The sequence below is a fragment of the Galleria mellonella genome, unplaced genomic scaffold (assembly GCF_026898425.1).
Source record: "Galleria mellonella isolate WM207_F2 unplaced genomic scaffold, CSIRO_AGI_GalMel_v1 utg132, whole genome shotgun sequence".
Lineage (NCBI taxonomy): Eukaryota > Metazoa > Arthropoda > Insecta > Lepidoptera > Pyralidae > Galleria > Galleria mellonella.
In genome coordinates, this window is record NW_026441989.1 from 7,813,902 (window position 1) to 7,833,229 (window position 19,328).

At 30.7% G+C, this 19,328-nt stretch overlaps 1 protein-coding gene across 11 annotated transcripts in view; it reads left to right on the forward strand.

Moving 5' to 3' along the window:
* LOC113518177 (very low-density lipoprotein receptor) overlaps positions 1-19,328 on the forward strand; it is a 238,535-nt gene that overhangs the window by 163,696 nt on the left and 55,511 nt on the right. Inside the window, exon 1 of one of the 11 annotated variants that reach the window (XM_026902973.3) lies at positions 13,512-13,654. The exons of 8 other annotated variants lie outside the window; for them this stretch is intronic. The gene's annotated coding sequence lies outside the window, so the exon portion shown is untranslated. Of the gene's footprint in view, positions 1-13,511; positions 13,809-19,328 lie in introns of those variants that run through there. 2 more of the 11 variants (XM_031913260.2, XM_052902630.1) reach the window with 2 other exon arrangements.

Consider the following 19,328-nt stretch of genomic DNA (forward strand, 5'->3'; position numbering starts at 1 on the left):
CCATCGACCTCTTATTCTATGTTATGATGCATAGTATTTTATTAAGTAAAAGTTATGTCTTAAGGTCTACATATACACATGAATTTACAGGTTACAGAGGAATAACACTTGAGTCCTTAGGAATGGCAACGCATGGGGGTATCATGGGCGAAACAGTATTGTCTATAATGTCCATAGTACTGCTCATGTCTATAGGCGACGATTACTACTACCATCAGGAGGACCGTCACCTTGCTTGCCATTCTGTTGCTTAAAAAAATTCCGAGGAAATTTTTTATGTATACAAAATTTTGTTGTTTGCCGGGAACAATCCATGAAGGATTTGTGTGTGATTTACAGTACAATGTTTGCCGTGTTAAATAACATAAAAAAATGTATTCCGTTTCTACGGGCAAAAAGTATACCTTAGGATGTTCACGATACGATGGACATTACTCAATGTACAATTTCGTATTTAGAGTGCAAGTACACAGATATTTAATTTGCATTTTTGCGCGCAAAAACGTTTTTTTTTTTTTAAATAATTTCTCCTTATACAAAAAGACGCTTGTCTGCGCAGATCCTTTCTATTGTTCTACGTATGACGAGACCCTTAACGATACCCTAATTAGAAACACACTCATGTTTGAAATCTGTATAAGAGTACGGGATATTAACATTGCGCCGAATAAAGTCAGAGCTCAAAGTATACATCAAAGTATCGTTCAAGATAAAGCTCAGAAAAGTTTCGTGATGCTTATTATGTTGTGTATGAATTATGTATTAGGATATAGCGGGCGTGGTTATTTTTGTTGTTTATATAATAAAAAAATAGATTAAAGTCTGGATAAGATTTAATATTAAAATAAAATAATAATAGAAATGAGATATTACAAACATATGATGTTTGATGTTATGATAACTTGAACATACATGATTTGTGATAGTTACACGAGTTCAGTGTCGATATTGCTTTAAACAGCAATCACATATTTAAGACAGATAATTTAAATCAACTGAAAATGCCTTTTTTCTGGATTTAATATAAAAAGATAAGAAAAATTAAAAATAAATATGTTTTTTTTTTAAATGTTAACAGAAAAAAAAAGAAATTAGCATTAGCTTTAAATTAGAAATAAACAATATAATTTGTACTCTGTTGACTTATATAAAATACTGTAGCCAAAGATCTAGTTAGAATGTAGTCACGTTTTGCAGTATGCTTGTATGCCACACCGTTAAAATTTTTGCAGCTTAAGTTCGTTGTGAAATTTTACAGAAAAAGTGGCAGTGAATAATTTAAATGTTTCAATAACTATTATAAATCGTATCTATCTTAAAATAATGTGAAATATTTTTCACGTCGTTTTATCTATTCTTTTTTTTTATGCAACGTAGAATGGCAAACAAGCTGACGGCCCATGACATGACCAGTACCATACTGTTTCGCCCATGATACCCCCCATGCGTTGCCATTCCTGAGGACTCAGGTGTTATTCGTCTGTACCCTGTAAATTCACGTCATATCCCACCCTTCAAACCGAAACACAGCCATGCAAACACAACTGCTTCATGGTAGAAACACGAATAGGACAGAGGTACCCAAGCAATCGACTTCTGTACAAAGTCTCCCTCTGGTAGTTATACAAGTATTCATAATACGTATCAATATTAAATTTGCGATTTTTTGTACGTTATTGTATAACGTATATATTGTATAAAGATGGACAGAAACATGATGAAATATTAAGAGAAATAATGCCTAAAATTTTCTCTATTACTTCTGCTTATATCTAAAATACAACAAAAAGGAAAAGGTTATCAATTCGAGTGTTATTTTAATATTTTTATATATAAAATTTTCGTGTCACGGTGTTTGTTACCAAACTCCTCCGAAACGGCTTTACCGATTTTTATGAAATTTTGTGTGCATATTGAATAGGTCTGAGAATCGGCCAACATCTATTTTTCATACCCCTCAATGATAAGGGTGACCCTCCCCAAAATTTTATTTTTTATTTTTTGACAAATTTTTCCATTTTATTATGATTTAGCATTGAAAAATACACACAACCTCAAATTTTCACCGTTTTACGATCAACTCCTGTTTTTTAATCGCGATTTTTATATTCCGTAATAGGGTTGCAAAATGGCAATCCAATATAATATAATAGTAGGATAAATTTTCATGTATAGTTCTAAAATAATGTATATGGTAAAACAACGTTTGCTGAGTCAGCTAGTTATACTATAAAATTCGCCATTAGGTACTAAATCTATTTTGATGACTTTATTTAAAAATTTAGTCGAAAACGTATTCTTTTTTTAGAGAACAATACTTTTAAATGTTCTTTAATTTGTTATGAACACGTTTAATGCCTACTTTAAATAAATATAATAAAGGTTTTATTACTTTTTCATATGACAAAAAAAAAAACAAAAGGTTAAATTAAAAAAGTTTAGAAAAACATAAGTCTTGAAAGAAAATTTCGCTAGGAGATAACCATATATACTTTCAAGACAGTGTCGATGATTTTCAGGTTGAAAATATTCATTACAATGTTAGGTACTATCTATGGAATATATTTTAAATGATCTTTATCATCATCAAACTACGAGGAAGTTAAAATGTTTAAAGGACTCATCATTACAAAATAAATTTCAAAGAATATACATCACGATGAAAGACGTTTTTGAATTTTCTTCAACTGAATAATTTACATTCAATCAAGAAGTTCAGTTGTTGTTTTTTTTTTTCATTTAAAAAATATTCTATTCATGGAAATATTATTTCCGTGTACATTCGACGAATATTCACGGAACGGAAAATTATTTCCACGTAAGCGTTTCCATTTATTAATCGAAATGAAGGAACTTTTTTTATGAACTAACTTTTATTCAACTAAATAAATACAACGTTTTGATCCAAAGAAACTTCAACCAATTCACTAAAACATTTTTTGATGTTCGTATTAGCAATAAAAATTTCTATAAACGAAATTTATTGATCTAAAATAAAAACTAATTTTATTTTAATATAAGAAATTTAGGCGCAAGAAAGAATATCGACCTTCATAAATAAGAAGTCTTAAAGGTTGAAAAAATATTCAAAATAAATAATTATTCTTAATACAGTAAATAATTCATTTCTGTCAAGTATTGGTGCGTTCAGAAATTAGAACAAGGCACGGTTTTGTTGCGACCGGTAGTCTAAATACAATGTAAGATACTTTTACGGTAACCCACTTCTATGGAGTGAAGGGAAGGAACCGTACCGTAATACATTTTCTGTAAACAAGTCGAACTTGTTTATAGAAAATATATTTCTGTACTGTTTGTATTAACGAATTCAGAGACTAGAGTTTCATTGGGAATCAATCATTAGAATTGTTTATTGTATTTTTTCTGTTAAAGACTAATTGTAATTACGTTAGCCTATTGTTACATATTGAACAGGTAGTGTAGTATAGGATTTTCTTACGAGATTTCTTTACCTAGCATTGACGTATTGTACTTTGTTCACTTAGTCTAAAGAATGTTGTGGAGTGGTGACACTAAGTAAAGGTGGAGTAAAATAAAATATGTAACCACTATATATCCAGGATATGAAGAGAGGCGAACAAGAAGTAGAGTAAGAACAATTAGTAGAGTTAGACGAAAAAAACGACAAAAACCCTATAGAAAGCTGTTAAGCTAACATGATAATAGTAGGCTAGCATCCTTTTATAGAAAGAGACCCATCCCAGATATGTGTAATACATAAGTTTGAATGGATTTGGATGCTTGTTAGATCTCGCCACACGACCACGTCTCAATGAACACATAATATGATACTTTCAAAGATTTAAGAAAAAGAAAATAATGTGTTTTCTCGCAGCACTCTTGGTGGTATTGAGAACTATTTCAAGTAAAGCGTCGAGTGTAGAACGCCTGCATTTGACAGCACCGCAACACCTCTATAAGTAAAACGCGAGTGAACAATGTAGTTCAAAACATTTTAAAAGAAACTAAAACTAGGGAAAAGTATACTTAACTGAATTTTTTTACCGTATATTCTTATAAATTTTAATTTCTACCTTTTAGAAAAATGTACCAGAAATTTTTTCTAGTATTTATCTTCCTTACTTTTTGAACCTCGTATGCAGGGAGAGATTGTAAGTGTATGACGGGGATATTATTCCCCATTAATAACAATATACACTGTCAGATGAACCTCTATCTATCGTAATTAGTTAATTCTCAGCGAATTCGATGATGGGTCAACAGTATTTGACGTTATCTGCATTATTTCATCCTTCACTGATATCACATCCATTCCATCTCTATCGACATAAAATCTTGTGTAGAATATGGAGCTAATATATACTTAGATAGATAAATAATAAACTAAATAAATTTTACTCATTCAAAAGTAGATAATAAACACTTAATTATGAATCAATGAATCATTTATTGTTTCATTATCATTCATAGACACTGACAATATTTATTGGTGTTCTTGACCGCGAAATGTAATGTTGAATCAGTGATACGTCCGCGGTAACAACTTATTTCAATATAAACACAACTATAATTTAATGTGATGTTTGTAATTAAAAAATAATAGCTGCTATAAATCAATATGTATTTACGCGAAACAAAATAAATTATAATAATGCTGTTAAACACTGACTCTCTGATAAATTATGTACCTAGCGGTTTGTTGCAATGTATTTTATGATATTCATTATGAAAATAATACACGATATAAATAATATTAACTGTTTCTCAACCAGATAATGAACGTTAACAAATTATTCTATGTCGAAATATTTACATAGGCGGCTTAAAAACTTTTACATCAAAGGACGTCACTGTGTCATCAGTAGGTATTAATACCTACTATATTTGTACCCTGTAGTATTAAAAACTTTGTATATATTTGTGACGTATTATAAGAAATCGTATATTTCTAAATGTTCTTAATCATCATCCCTTAAAAATATGTACGCGAGGAATAATCGACTGCTAAATTTTCTAATTGTTTATGTCATAATGTTATTTTATACAGTCGTCATATACCTGAATATAATGACACTTCATTTAATAAAATCCGTCGAGCCATTTAAGCTTAGGTGCACCTTATATCTAAACGTGGCTAATGTATATACATCTTACATTTCCATAACTTCTGCCAACTCATCATGACATTTTTTTTGTATTTCTGTACAATGTACACTTAGCTACAAAAATTAGGTACATAAGTGCACCAACAAGATTAGCACCAGAGTTGGAAAAATAACGTATGTATAAATTCAAAATTTGTTAAACTTATACATCCGTATTGATTTTTTAATGCTGTTAAAGGTACATTTTCATCTTTGAGAATTGTTTTCGCTGTCCTTCTGTCCATTTTATTTTAATTTGATTTAGTAATGTAACCCTGTAAAGTAGGGCAAAGCAAAAATAGCAACACTGTCAGAAACACAATTGGTTAAAGCGAAATATTTTTCAATTAAATGCACATTTTAAATTAATTTAAAAAGAATGAAATAACTAGGTAAAAGATGGAACAAATATAAATTCATTAGACACAACAAAGGGCGTTCAAGCCCGGCTAATAAAGAAGGACGTCTTGTTTAATTACCTTTTGTAATTTTTCTACCAACCGGGCCAACGTATAAATTAATTTTCTTTCAGTGGCCGTCCATGAGCACCATTATGGTGTACCTATTAAGTGAGTCCTCTTTTTGTGCTCGCAATGACCTGACAAGCTCGTTGGAAAGTCTTTAAAATTTTGCTGACAGAGTCTCTTTACAAGTTAGATTATGTAAAAAGTAACACTTATATTTAGACTAGCTATTTCCCAAAGTATTAGTTATCTCTGTTGTCTGTTGTCATTCTACAAAATCCCTTCAGTTCTCACTTACAACGTAAATTTGTGGTTTTATATATTTAATATATACAGAAAGATCAATACTTGTAATTACTGTGAATTTTTCTGTATTAAATAAGACTATCGCTATGTATGTGCACGGAGTATACTGATCTGATACTGAATTATCTACCAGACAAGTACTCAAATTCATGGGTACGAATCACCTCTAACGGTGTATCGATTCCCGAAGGTCTGAAGCTAGGAGACTTTGTGCAAAAGTCAATTGCTTGGGTACCTCTGTCCTATTCGTGTTTCTACCGTGAAGCAGTTGCGTTTGCATGGCTGTGTTTCGGTTTGAAGGGTGGGATATGACGTGAATTTACTGAGTACAGAGGAATAACATCTGAGTCCTCAGAAATTGCAACGCATGGGGGGTATCATGGGCGAAACAGTATACTCTGTTATGTCCATGGTACTGCTCATGTCTATAGGCAACGGTTACCACGTTCCATCAGGTGGGCCGTCAGCTTGTTTGCCATTCTAAGTTGTATAAAAAAAAATCTGATCCGGAACTGTGTGAATCGCACTTTAATGTATATAAATGATGTATATAAAGGTGAAATTCAGAAGGTTCTGGAAAAGTTCAAACTACTATCTTATTAGAATGATTTGGCACTTTTATCAATATTATAAATGTAAAAAAGCTTTTTCTTACCTCTTGACAATTTAACAATCAATCAACCAATCATTACAAAATTTGGTATACAGACAAATACTTAATAACAGAGAAAGCAATAACAAAAAGCTATTTAAAGACTAAATTCAAAGTAAACTTATTAGATTCAATTATTTTTATCCATAAAGTTCGTTTATTGTTTTCGAAGCGTCATTTTAGTTCCCTATACTTTTGTATTCCACATTACATATGTAGTCTGTAATAATTACTTTTAGCAATTTACTTTATCACTTACAGGTGTGTGGGAATGAAACTTTTATGGGATGTGCTCGCCTTTTGTCAATCTCTTTTCCTTGTCAATAACTACGGACCTTTATTGTATAAAATAAAGTAGGAATAAATAAATATGCTTTTTATATATTTCAAATAAGGAAGAATGGAAAATCTTTCCGCGAGTAAACTAACAAACTATTGTACTTAGTTATTGTGCCTTAAAAGCAAGGTAGGTAAGAAATTTCATTTAATAAGAATTTTTAGACCAATAGGTAAATAATTTTTGGGCCTCTAAAGATGAAGTCAAGTTTGCAGATTTTTAATATCAGATGAAAATATACGAGTATGTATACTAAAGTTAATTATAAATTGTAAAAAATTTAATTAAAAATAATAGTACTCAGTAACCAAGTGTTAGTAGGTGTTATGCAGAGTATTATTCGGACAGACTTTTATAAGCAATTGTAGTTCCAAAATCTTGACAACCCACAGCTTCGTTTAACTAAAGTCTGAGCAAAAAACTTTTCCAATATTTTTTTCATCACATTTGTCAACTTCTACGGACTCGTATCACGTCAATAAACAAACAATATTTCCTTCGCTAACATAAGTTTTTCGAACTCATTTCCATTGGGAAGCGTGTCGCGAACAATTTATTGGCTCCTGCTAAACTTAACGGGGAATTTGCTGTGAGTTAATCTTTTGTTGAACTAGTACAATTGCCCTAGTACTCTGTCTTCGTTAGTGGCATATCGCTTTTCATTAGTATGTCGCCTTCACAACTTCTATAGTTGTGACTGTAAGAAGACACGGGAGCGTTCTTTTTGTTAACTTTCCTGGAACTTTTGTATGTACAAACTACGCTTATTTCTTGTGACAATACACGTGGCCATATGTTACTAGTAATATATCTATTAAGTATCCCTAAAGATAATACACCACATTTAATTAGATATTTTTATGAACTAAAACGACGTGTCTAATTAATTTTAAATGTAATAAAGTACTTACATAAAATAACTTGATTGTATTTGAAGTATACAAATCGCCTAGGCAATATTCCTAAGCCAATCTTTTACAGTTTTTATCTCTTTGTACATGTAGCTATATACAGATAATGTAAACTGCGTAAAAGAACAACTAGAGTGACAATTTATATGGGGTTAAATGTTATAAGTGATTAATATTCCCATTTTTGTATAAAAACATATTAGGAGGTATATTATATTGCCACACTTTTGAAATCGCTTTTATCTGTGGTTGTGCTAGCCCGGGCATGTGAATTAGTATAAAGATATATTTTATTTAACCCTTAAAAATATCTATTCGAAAATTCTGTTTAGAAGTCTGTTATTCAATATCGGACTTCGGTAGCGGAGAGCAACTTTCCATACAATTATAACAGCATTTAATGCAACACATAAAAACATATCCTCTAATAACACGAAGAGTAATTTTTACTATCTATTACCATTTCATCCGGTAAGTGTATTTTTCCATTATTTGAGGTCATCACACGTTTTACCATATATATATATATATATATATATATATATATATATATATATATATATATATATATATATATATATATATATATATATATATATATATATATATATATATATATATACAAATATAGATCTACAGGTACATTATACATACATACCTTTAATATTTCTAGAGATCAAACAGCTGTTAGCCAATCTAACAGAGATCTAACTATTACTTAATTAGTCGGATAACTAGTTAGCCACTCTAGTTTTGTTGTATAGGTACGTATTAACTAGTGCTAGATATATATTTGTACTTATCAAAGTGGGTCATGCGTATCCGGAAGGTCCATATCAGTAGATATAGTTGCCATTAGTGCATCAAATTGTTACTGTTGTTGCATTCCAGTTCCATTAAACATTTATGTCTGAATTAACATCGCTTAGGGATAATAAATTCTAATGCATTTTAATTGTTTTGCTTCTAATTTAGTATATTAATTCTTATTTAAATTAACGACGACTTAAAAGTACTTCATATTTGTCATAGCATAGCAGTAATTAACGAATGTGTCATTATCTATAAATGTACCTAATAATGTAACTTTTAAATATTATACGCCATTGTAAGATGCAGATTATGGTCATACTATTTAAGATCTTTGTGCCCCCTCATAATGAACAATAAAGAGATTCTTTTCAACTAAAATATATGAGCATAATGCTCTATTCTAATATTTCCCTATTTTTAGAAGACGCATAATGATATGTATAAATAAAGATATAAATAAATTAATGCTGGATATCGCCTGTTTACATCATCTTGGTGACACAAGTACGAGGCATGACATTTGTTTTGCGCGTCCAACATATTGTCTGATCTATTACTGGACGCGCCTCTATGATTAAGGATTCATAGAGCAGAGCTGACATCGCGATAAATAATGCAGTAAATTTATAAAATTGTTAAAATATTTAGTCATCTTTATAAACAAACATTTAATAACTACTTTATATTTTATGATCAAAATAATATACGCTAAACTGAACAACTAATGGTATTATAGATAATATTTTATTTTTAAGTCACTGAATATCGATTTATTAAATAGTATTTTATATTTTTTTTTTTGAAACAATCCTAAAGCTTAAATACAAGTAAAAATTTAAACCTTTATGATTAATTGTAAGATATAAAAGTTAGTGATCCTTCTTCTGCTAATAAAGATACCTAGATCGTTTAAATATTATTGCATAATAAGTATATACGAGTAATATTAATCTAAATACTTTATAATATACGAATATCAGCTTGCGATCAAATTTTATACAAGCTGTCATTCTCGTAGAAAAAACTTTCAACTCTCTTATGAAGAAACATTTTTGTAGAAAACAAAAGTTGACGTTAATCTACGGGGGTGGCGTGGGGACTTGTCGTTAATAGTTCTCAATCTTCTCGAGCAGCGGGCAAATCTTTGGGGAACGGGTCGTTCTTGTCTTCTGAAATATTATTATGTAGCTGGAAGAGACAGTTTTCATTATCTATTGAGCTTATTTATTAATGATACCATCGGCGTTTGATGGCAGCTCTATTAATTTTCGCATTATGAATGCTTATTTGGTTTTATAATTTTAATTAAGTATTAATTGGAGTTAATTCTGAAGAGCTATTCCTGAAATATGCATCTAAAACTAATATTGTTTCAGTGAAAATTTTATATTAACCAAGAACTAAATTACAACCTTAAAATAAGAATGTAGTCGTTTAATTTCGATGACTTCTTTATGTTTTAAGTTAATATACATTTTTCAAAAAATTTAAAAAGAAGAAGTATAACCGATTCGCTTGTATTATTATTTTTTGGTACCTCACGCCACTTTTGAAGAGAGAATAAAATTTTTACGTGACAAGTGACAATCCTCACATTTTGTTGTGAAGGATTAAATTCGGTGTGAAATGTATCAGACAGCTTTAGCGTTCTCGTATACTTCATAATACTATTGACGCTCGTCTCGTCTAGCTCGTCTTAACAAATCGATGTTACGGGCGCTAGACATTTTTATCTGAAATGTACACTTTGAAATATAGGTTCTATTGAGAACTTTGCAATATCGTTCCTTTTGCGCGCTTAGATTGTGGTTTAGTCACATTCGCGTCGGAGAATATAGGATTTCTGTTACAAATTAACGAGCGAGTCAGTCAAGTGTCACTGCCTCGAGACTCTAGGCTCATTGCTTCAGAGTGACATTACACGTGTGTGTGGCTGACATGACACCTACACTTGCTTTTGATAAGTAAATAAGATATGATGTCATTTTAGATATTTTGACGATACTATTCGTTATCTCCGAAATAATTATTTAGTAACTAATTAGTTATTATAAAACTTAAGTTGTTCTTCACAGTTTTAGAAACGGAATAATATTTTTGATATGCAGATCTAGCTAATATAATCAAAATAAGGTTAGATAGATGACTGCATCGGAATTGTGAGTCAACAGCAACGTAACTAAAATCAACTGTTTGACTCCTAGAAAGGGGCTGCCGTTCAACAAACGGCATTATGTAAGATGCTATATGAAGAGATGATGCTAAAACACTCGTATAATTCAAAGTCATCTATTACGACGTTTATTAAATTTTAATTTCATGTAACTAAAATTGGTATATGCCGTGTGGTCTCGGCATAGAATGGTCCACCTCTTCCGTTCCCGTGGGCGTCGTAAGAAGCAACTAAAGGAACTTAATGGCCGAGGAATATGCAGCAGTATCCCTCTTAAATAATAAATATCATCAAAACCTAATTGAGGTTGCCAACCCGCCTGTCAAGTGTAGCAAGTACTGGCAAAATCCCCCTTATGAGGAAGGCCTTTGTTCAGCAGTGGTCAGTTAACGACTGATACAATACGATACGGTACAAAAATTGGTAGGTGAGTTACTAAAAAATGTTAGTATGTTTCTAAATCTATGAGTTAATTTAAGACCTATTTCTTATATATCACTGAGATTATTATAAATATCAGATTTGTATGTAAGATTCTTAGATAAGTTTTTTTACGGTTGTATGGAATGTCTAAGACATAGACGTAAAACTACTTACCTATCTTTTATCCTCATATTGCATTTCTGTATATATAGCTCACAGTTAAAAAAAGTCACATCTTATCACACTTAGTTATATTATCGTAAATGCATACATAACTAAACTCCTTACTTTTTAAAAGTTGTCGAGAATTCTATTCATAACCTATTTGAATTTCATTATAATGTTAGGCCATAAATGTATCAATATTAAGGATTATAATATAGGTTATTTCAAACTATGTGAAAAGTGATTTTGACTTAATATCTTGTTATAAATATTTATCGAGCTTGGAAATGTTTGGTTCAATCAACTGGTTTTAATGACTGTATTTACCCCCGTCGTGGCGCTGCAAATTATCCTGATGCAATTTTAGTGCTATTTCGATAAGAAACTGGTTAGTTGGAAAGCGACGCTGTCTTATTTCAGTGGGTAATTTAATATCTTTTGTTCACTTTATAAAAATGAGCAGAAAAATAAGAAAAAAAAAAAAGATGTTCAAATTGCGCAATTAAGAATAAGTTTTACGTACAAAATAACTTAGATTTAATTTTTCATTGTGATTTTAAAAGTTAATGTTTTCACATGCTTCACGAACATTTTTGTATAGAATAATTATTGTGCATAAACTAAAACTAGCTTCTCTTATGCCACAGGTAGTCTCAATAGTTGCATTAAGTTTAAAAATCGTTATCGCTAGATTTTAAAATATCTCCAAAAATATAATAGATATCGTTGGAAATTTTATAATACTCACTCGCTGAGCTTGTAGGTAATTACAGAAACTGAGAAATCAAGTAATCCATATGAGAAAACGGTTAGTTAAACAGCTTGTGCAAGTTTCTGATGCAATAAATCATTTCGTCGCCATCACAGGCCGAGTGAATCGTGCAAAAAGTGGCCAATCGGGACTCTTGATTTAAGGCATGTCTTTAATGTTAAATGACTTTTGAAGTAGATAGTATACTTATATTAAGAAACAATAAATATGTTTATATATATATGTTTATATATAATAAATAATATGTATAGTAGTTTGACTATGTTTAAAGCTAGATAACTAATTCAATATTGTAAATAATATTCTAATATTCTTACCTTTGTGGTTCTAGATAGAGTAGTCAATAGAAACTGTCTATCAACAATTGAAGTTGGAGTGCACTTATATAACAATGGATTTGTCCACATTTCGCCGAGCATATCGTGCATTCATCGTGGTAGAGGGTGAACATCTAAACGTCTTAAACCAGACGGTAGAATTGTTAACATCGTTTAGCGTTATATTTGAGTTGGTTGGCAATGTAAATATTGCTAGATATTAATTAAGAAGAAGCTTACTTGAATTACCACCTGAATCAAAATATTTGCTAGATTGGTACTTGAAATCCAAACTTTTTGAATCGGAGCAAAAACTTCTTAAACCACGGTGTACATTTGAAAAATTTAATGTCAGTTTGCCACGCTCCATGTTACAATAACGTAACCATATTCTCTATTGATTTCTCTTTGAAAATGTGTGGGTATATAATAATAAAAGTTCTAGGATTTTAGCAATTGAAAATGAAAGTCGCAGATTTCGTTGCATTTTTAGCAGTCAAGAAGAATGTAGTTTATCGCTACTTTCAGTATATTAAGTTCACTATACAGATAGACATATATAAACCATAGCTTAGGGATCTAAGCGAGATGTTTTGAACGACCGTTGTTTTAATTTTTGTACACACATACTCGTATGCATATACACGCGTTTTCCAAGCCTACATTTGTTTATTTATAATTCACGCAATTTGCTTTATTTTCAAATTCAATTCTATTTTTGTATTAGAATTACCAGAATTCCCGTAGAGACATGTTTGTTTTCCATTAACTAGGGTTTGCGGCTTTTAGTTTCAAGAGATGGCATCTCGACCGCGACATGGGTTCATTTCGCAACACCTATTAGACGATAAAGCATCGATTTTCATACAAAGAGAGGTTAGTGGCGCAACAGCGACCCCTTTTCAATAAAAATCACATTTTCTTTCACAAGACGAGTTGGTGCCTGGCTAACATTCATGGCGGAGTTTAGTGACTTCCGAAGTAGCAGGTTATCAGACGCGGAGAATAGGGGCGGAGGGGGGAGGGAAAAGCTGGATGCTGATGGTGGGTTAGCCCCCGCATTCGGGTGCTGTCGCTCGGCGCGCTCGATCGCGCGCCTCCTCGATCGGGATTTTATCTATAACCGATTTATTTACGCGTTTCATTTTATTTACTTACGCTGCCACTGTTTTCCTATTCCAATTCAGTGACGAAGGTTTGTTGTGATTTATTACAAGTGGAGTGTGAGTTTTGTAAATAAACTCCATACAAGTGCAGGCTTTTTCGGATTCATTCAAACAAATGAAAAAAAAGTGCGCAATTACTACAAAAAATAGAAAAAAATGAAAAATAATTTATTTTGAAAATAGGTATATTTTTGATATTTTTTATTGGTGCTGTTGTTCTTTTAAAATAGAAAATATTTTGTCAATATTGCTAATATTAAATAAAAGTTTTCTTAATTTATTATTAGTTGTATATTGCACACAAAAAAGTAACTTCGCTGTGACAGCACTTCTAATTTTTTATTGATATCATCTATTAATCAGGTAGCATAAATTTTTTTTAATATGTCGATATTAATTTGAATATCAGTATAATAAGAAATACCGTGAATGACCCTAGTTAAATTTTGAAAATAATCGTTTGTGGCGTATTGTGAGCAAATCGAATATTATGTTCAGTAATAGCTAACAAAAATTCTCTCAACTATCCCTGTTGTTCAATACATTACTATGGATACGCGTACATTATGGTGAAAAATAAACACATTTCATTAATGAATCATAAATAATTAGTTAATCTACATTATATTTATCAACAGTTTACCATGTTATGGCTCGTCAGAGAAACGTTTACAAATGTCTATTTATAAATACAGTTTATCCTATAATCATTTTTCACGATCGACCCTCTTCTATCGCAATCAGACGACACCCTATAATTCTTTAGAAGCTAAGCGATTTTCTTAACAAAATAAGATTTTTTAGTTGATCTTGAACACATAAAATATTCTAATTGTTTTTATCCTAATTCTTTTAGCAAGATTGTTAAAATTATTTACGTTCAACATTAGACAAGAAATTAATAATTATTATATATTCAGTGTTATTTTTCAATTTCATGAAATTAGTTTTCAATGAAATTAGCTGCAGTAATCCGAGTCTAGTCTTATTGATTGATGATTTTGACTGTTTAATGTTAAGTGCTATTGTTTATATAGAATGATCGTGGTAAATACAATAAAACATATTTATTAATTAATTATACTATTTAAAATAGTTCATTACGACTTCACTATTAACTAATTGCATGCAGCGTATGCGTAAATAGTATATGCAGTAAATAGATACTACTACTCACTTAAGCAATTAGGCTCCTGTGCTGTGTTTTACTTGTTAATTCAAATGATAGTTGTACAACATTTTAGACTTGAAAAGTATAGAGCTATATCCCAGTAAAAGTCAACTCCCCAAGTAAAAACTATAAAGCTGCGCTTTCGATCCGGACTTGGTGGCAAGTTTCCATGTAAGATTATATCCGAGTTTGTACAGATAAGTACACAACACTTAAGCGTTATATGTTCATAGTAATATATTCACAGCTCTAATCCCAGACTGGAATATCAAACCCATCCGCCGTTTATTGCCGTAAACTTAACGTGACTCGATTTGACTAAATAGAGAAAAAAACATTTAATTTTACTACCTGCAGTGTGGTAGGATCGAATAGTAACTAACTATATAGACACAATCTACTTTCGTAGAAACATATTTAAATTCCACATGGCAGATAGTCAGGGTAGTCTTTATCAAATAATATACATAATTTTTAATATAAAATACTACTGGAATAATCAATCTACAATTAATTTAATGAATCAACGCTGTTTAAATATCAGTGCATAATAGACTATTAATTGGAAAATTCATTAACAATTATCGGTACTGACGTAATGGGTTTACACACAAAACTAATTTTTAAGCTATTTCAAAAAGAAATTCGATTGGGCTTTTTTTATTTGTGTAAAAAAAGATGTTTAAATTACTAAAAATATAGGTAAGAATGTCGAACAAAAAGTAATTTCAAAATTTTAAACATGACGAGTACTGTAAAACAAGATTAATTATTTCTTTCGATCCAATAAGGGGCTAACATCAAAGATTTGCGCGGAATTTGAGAAATCTTCGAAGTTTTTGTTTTGAAATGTAAGAAGTTGTGATTAGTTAAAGAGAAAATTCTAAATGAATTTTACACTGGACTGTACCAATCTATCATGTAAGTGCCTTGTTTTATATTATTTGCAAGAAAAGTGCTTCCATGAAAAGCGGGATTCCAGGTCTCAGGTCGATATACAACTTTCTTTATATGTCTTCTTGTCATCGTATATGAATAGGTAGATAGGGGAGATGTGGATACGGGTATAGTTCTACTACTGATAGTGCAATATATATGTAATATATTGAGCTATCAATAGTAATGGGTATATATTATAATTAATTAACATAGATATAGATAAGTACAATGATTAATTCGTTACTGTAATAATATTATATCTAAATGCAAATCATGTAGTACGTTTATTACAACAGTAAATTGTCACTAATTATCACGTCGACGATTAGTCGTGAAATCGTGATACGTTAACTACTTTATTTTTAAATGCAGTCTTCAATTGCCCTATTGTTAATATTAATCAAATGTAATTTTCTTTGTTACTTCTTAGTACCTTACGTATTGTATTTAGAGTGGATAAGCTATTTTGTATCTTGGCAAAGCAAATATCCCAGAGCTGAAGTTGCGGGTAGACACTAGTATTAGTAACATAAATTTAACTCCTTAAATAATATAGACGTAAAAGCTCTTCAGATAAAAATAGTAATATTGCATAAAATTATGTCAAGTTTGGATTTTTTCATTTGTATTGTTTTAAATGCTAGTTATCATTAAGTATATTTATCTTTTAATTTTATGATGCCAATACATTACAAAATTAAAAGATAAATATAATTGTAAAATAAGAAAGTATAGTTTGTTATCGATGTGACAATGTAATAAAACATTACGTAACATGTTCTTAATTCGATTTCAAAATAATAACAATAAAAATCCAAAAATATCCTGACAAGCTTATATTTTTTGTCTCTACAAATTCTGAACCGATTTTGATAATTTCTTTTACAATAGATAGAATCTAGATATTCCAGTTGTTGCTGGTAGCTTAGCCAGCCGATTTTTTATATACATATTTGTATTTATATATTTAGATAGATTTGTGACACTTTTTTTAAAGTTCAAATATATTTCAGTTTACGTGACATACCTACTGTTTTATTGTTCCTACACTCACATTAGGTACTTATTGGTTTCCACTGAAGTATCTATGTTTCATAATTTCTCTATTCTTTTTAGAACAAAAGCTTTAAGCCTTGAACAAGAACCAAACCACAAATTTGCATTCTAAAGTAGATTGTACTGTGCTCATAATAAATACAGAATGGTCGATAGAAAGATCCGTACGTACATTGAATACTAAAAATAATATCATTATAACTGAACATCGCGTATGCCATACAGAAACCAAATCATTTTTTATTTCATCTGTTTGTTTAAATTTATCAGTGAATTATGGTCATATTATTATGCATACCATGCAGATATATATAAAATAACTTAGCCGTTATTGGTAATATTAAGCTATTTATTTATAAAAGATTCTGAGAGAGAACTGAAGCAAGAACCGGAGAAGGTCTAGACTGAATTGACAACAAACATGGCTTAGAACAGACGGTAAATACGTGACGGAAGTGGTGTGTTTAGTTGGATGCCGTTTTCCTTTTAAGTTCGAAACTGAAATGGTACCCTGCCTGCGCTATCGGTTTCCGCTGGCAAAATACCTGTGAGGGATCAAATTAGCTAGAAATATATTTATTTACTCTTTATTGTAACACTTAAATATATATTACACATATAAAGTACAAAAGGTTGTCTCATCGCTAAAACAATCTCCTTTAAACAACCTTTAGGTAGAGGAAAAAAGAATAAGGTGGTAGCGATAGTAGAGTTCGAGTTGGATGCTTTACACAGATTTTTTTATGTGTTATAATGATATGCTGGGCACCAGAGGAATGACAGGCGAGGATTAAATTGGATTAGGCTATACTTCTTAAGTTAGCCAAATACGATTGTTTCGGGGGGGGGGGGGGACGAGAACGTCAATTCGAGATCCGCAAGAGATCAACAGTAATGATACGAACATCATTCAGGGTCAAACAGGATACGACGATTCATATTCAGATTAACCGAACATGTGCATTTTAAGATTACAAATGTAGTCGAGGCCAATAAGTAGATAAAAAAAAAAAACAATATATAAGTGTACTTTGTACTTAAAAAATAAATTAGTTAAGTAATTGTAATTAGTTACTATTGTTTGCAATGCGAGCTCTTTGTTTCCATTGAATGACTTACATATTCAATAAACATGTATGTATAAGTAACAATTGTTTTAAATCTATGTACGTGTATGTAATTTATTTCAAAAGTTGTTATATTTCTTCTGTTACGACTTCCATCGTGAACAAATCCACACAGATATTCTTAAATACACCACAATAAAAACGTTTGAATTTAGAACGTCGAGTTGCATGAATAAAAGTAGAATTGTTTTACATAAAATAGATTTTTGTTCCGCAAAGAGAAATGGCGTTTTAAATTATCACGAAATTAATATGAGATCAACACAAACCTTATGGATCGCAAACGGAGTTGCATAAATAATTTAGAACTAGCAACGCAATCGCATAACATAGACATAAAAATCAGACGGATTCAATTCCCCTTCTGCTGGAAATGGCTTAAAAACACTTTTATATTTCTAATTGGTTACATTGAATGCTATTTAACATATGGATAAATTACACAAACCCATTGACCTTTGAACTACATAAAGGTATACGTAACTTACCCTAATCTATGGGGGGGAAAGGGATTGTTAGCAATTGAGTTTGATAGCCCCATTGCTAGCAATATGCCCTATTAGGTCGACCTCCACGTGGTTCCCCCTGGAAATGGAGTTACCATTTCATTATCACCCATTAAAAAAAATGCTAATCTATTCATCGTGACTTTTGTATTAATAAAACGAAAAATGAACAAATTTTGCTCGCCAAAAAAGGAACCGTATATATATACGGTTGTATTTTGTTGCAAAATCCAATATATATATATATATATATATATATATATATATATATATATATATATATATATATACTGACTTTGACTGTGTCCACATAGCCTCCCCCATAAATGGTTTTGTTATGCCAATAGTTGCCATTCTTGGCAGACAGATTGGCAACCACAGTTATGCCTTTGGTAATATTATAAAAAAGACACTGCTACCCGTCCCTGTATCATAATCACCCTTAGTTGCCTTTTACGACACCCACGGGAAAGGTGGCCTATTTTATGCCTGAACCTAAACGGCTATATATAATATACTAGACTTGCAAAGAAAATGATGTTATCATTCGACATTCGCCCTATTCTTCTAATTTTATCTTTTTTTTTGCTGAATACTGAATACTTAAAATATTTTAATGCAGACTGATGATTGGTAAAATAAAAACATTAACTTATAATATAATAATTTTCTTATAATCATTAGTCATAGATACATAATCAATTTCTGTATTATAGGATTTAATAAAAAAGATATGAAGTAAATATTTATGTACTTAATAATTCAAGTAAATTCATATATATTATAATTAAAATTAAGATGTGGGAGATTATGATGCAGAAGAACTAAATCTTTTGCATATGAACGCGTGGGTCGGCGCGTCTTGGAGGAAGGTACACATGTTTGAACAAAGTAGCAAAAAACA